Genomic DNA, 3,278 nt, shown 5'->3' on the forward strand with positions numbered 1-3,278 from the left:
TACCAACTATGGCAGCACTGGCTTTGGTAGGCAAGATTATCTATAAAATTTTGTCATTGTTAATTAACATAAACATTTTGGAGAGATTTTTTGTGTGAATATTTCCAAATGGATAAGTTGTTTTTAATAGTAATTATGTTTTAAGATCCATCAAATATAAACAGGTGAAATAAGTTCTACAATGTTGATGTCATATTCATGAGAAAGTAAGTGAAATCTCTGTATTGATTTAGATTCCATGTTCACTTATCTTATTTCAACACGAATGAACATAGTTAATTTTAGATTCACAATATGAATTACTTAAGATGTTTGAGTGCTCTATATGGGCATGTGTGTTTTACTAATCTATAAATGATAGCTTTCCATTCCTCTCTTTTCTTGAACATCTATCGCATTTCCCTCTTAATTTCTTGTTTTCCTTAAACAAAACAAAAAAAATCTCTATTTAGAGAAGCTAGTATGTGACTAGATCACAGGCATATGAGGAGCCTGTAAAATGTGGATATCTTTTTTTTTAAATGTGGATATCTTAAAGAAATCTGATTGTTCCTCTCAGAAATCATCTATGGCCATTAGTTCTTCAACTAGGAGTGTAACTTCCTGACCTTCTCACATTAGCTGGTATTTTTCTAAGTTGATAATTTGCAGATATTGTGCATATAGTACTGCAAGTTAATTGAGGCATGAAAGGGTTCTGTTCTTTCTGTGGAAAGCCTGTTTTCTAGGATTCACCTACAATAAGAAAGAATATAAAACTTCCCTTCATCATTTGTGATGACCCTTTGGCTTTGTAAGGAACAGTTTGATAGCAATGTCCCATTTATATGCATTGAAGCAAAACGTGCACACAAAATCAAAATTGCTAACACATGAATCTTTTCAAAAATAAGTTTCCATTTTGACACCATAGCTTATTTCAAAAGCAAATGCCAAGAGTACTTATACCTTTGAAAATTTTAGTAAATCATATTTGTCTAAGCTGTCAAAGAACTGTATTGTCTTCCAGTTTCATTTCATAAGCAAAAGGAAGCTCAAGAAGAATGACCAAAATGTGGATGCTCCCACTCCTTCTTAAAAGGGGAGAAATATCCACAGGAGGGGATATAGAAACAAAGTTTAGAGCAGTGACTGAAGGAATGGTCATTCAGCGCCTGCCCCACATGTTCCCCATATATATATATCCACCAAAACTAGATAAGATTGATGAAGCTAATAAATGCATGTTGAAAGGGACCGAATATAGATCTCTCCTGAGAGACACATCCAGAGCATGTCCAATACAAAGGTCAATGCTAGCAGCAAACCACTGAACTGAGAACAGGACACCCTTGGGGGCAATTAGAGGAAGATTGAAAGAGTTGAAGGAGCTTACAACCCCACAAGAACAACAATGCCAACGAACCAGAGCTTCCACGGACTAAACTACTACCGAAAGCCTGTACTTAGACTGACCCAGGGCTCCAACTGCATATGTAGCAGAGAATAGACTTGGCGCACCAGTGGAAGGGAAAGCCCCTGTTCCTGCCAAGGTTGGACCCCAGTGCTGGGGAATATGGGGAGACAGTAAGGGGGATGGAGGAGGGAAAACCCATGTGGGGGAGGCAGAGTGGGAATGGATGGAGGCTTATGGACAGGAAAACTGGAAAGGGAATAGCATGTGAAATGTAAGTAAATATATTTAATTTTAAAAAAAAAACAAAAAAACAAAAAAACTCAAAGAAAAAATTAGTACAGAAAACAGGATCAAGTCCACAGAACTCAAAAAATTTAACAAACCAAAGTTCCCAAGTTAGGATGCCTCAATTCAACTTAGGAAGAAGAATAAAGCTATTTAGATTCAATGCCCTACAGTAAGGAAAGGGAAATTTTAGAGCCCATTTCCATCAGAAAGGCAGTGAGGGATAGGGTTGACATTACACATTCAAAAACTCTGAGCCATAATTATTCCTTTCTGAAAGAATTGCAGTGAAAAAAAATAGAGAGTATCTTGAGGAAAATTAGGTTCAGTCACAGGCCCAAGGTAGGATCCAGTTCAGTGGGAGACCCCAAGGCCTTACACTACTACTGAGGTTATGGTGTTCTCAAAAAATGGTCCTATCATGACGGCCCTTTGAAAGAAACAAAAAGCAGTCAGATGCAGATATTTATACCCAACCAGTGGACAAAACCTACTGATGCCTGTGGTTTTATTAGTTAGTGAAAAACTGAAGGAAGCTGAGGAGAGGAGGGCAACTCCATAGGAGAACAAGCAGTATCAATTTATCTGGATCTCAAGACCTCTCAGACACAGAACCACCAACCGTAAAGCATGACCAGCTGGGAAAAGGCCATATACAGCATAGAACTGCTAGGTATGACTCTGTCCAAGCTGCTGAGCCTAACCCTCAAGAGACTTAAGCACCCTGGGAATGTGGTGGTTTGGTGAGGTGAGATGGGGGGGTGGTGTGGGTGGTGTGGGAACATCATCCTTGAGAAGGGTCAGGAGGTATGGAATATGGAGCAGGTAGAACATTGACTGAGATGGGGATAAAATCAGAAATGTAAAAAAAAAGATTAAATAAAACATAAAATTTACATAAAGATAGAGAAACAATACTGCAATTGCACTGAATCTTTTATGATTTGGAGAGAATGTTTATGTGTTTCCAGGGTTCTATTAAGGTTTATCTGTCAAAATGCATTGATGGAAAGCAATTATTAGTTAATATTATTATGGGCCTGAGCATTTGGGTCAACTGTGCAGAGAATGTATTGCCCATGATGAATATCTGATTTCTTTTTTTTTTAAGGATTTATTTATTTTGTATATATGAGTACACTGTCACTGTCTTCAGACACACCAGAAGAGGGCATCAGATACCACTGCAGATGGTTGTGAACCACCATGTGGTTGCTGGGATTTGAACTCAGGACATGTGGAAGAGCAGCCAGTGCCCTTAACCCCTGTGCCATCTCTCCAGCCCCGAATATCTGATTTCTATTCCTATACCTTGCTAGGATTTTCACAGCTGTCTCTCTATCTACTTCCAGAATCACTGTATGACTTTCACTTGCAGCTGTACTTGTACACATGTACAAGCTCTTCTGTACATACTGCACACAAATACTGCACACAATAAAACAATAAGAGCAATTTTTGTGAAGATTTCAGTGCATTTATTTTTGTAAATAATGTTGATCCTTATTTGACCCATGATTTTATATCACTTTGTCTAATAATTTTGAGTATATATTATACTCAAAGAATATATGGTTTTCAGAAGACTCCTTCTAGG

This window comes from Rattus rattus, chromosome 2, assembly GCF_011064425.1.
Source record: "Rattus rattus isolate New Zealand chromosome 2, Rrattus_CSIRO_v1, whole genome shotgun sequence".
In the NCBI taxonomy this organism is placed as follows: Eukaryota; Metazoa; Chordata; class Mammalia; order Rodentia; family Muridae; genus Rattus; species Rattus rattus.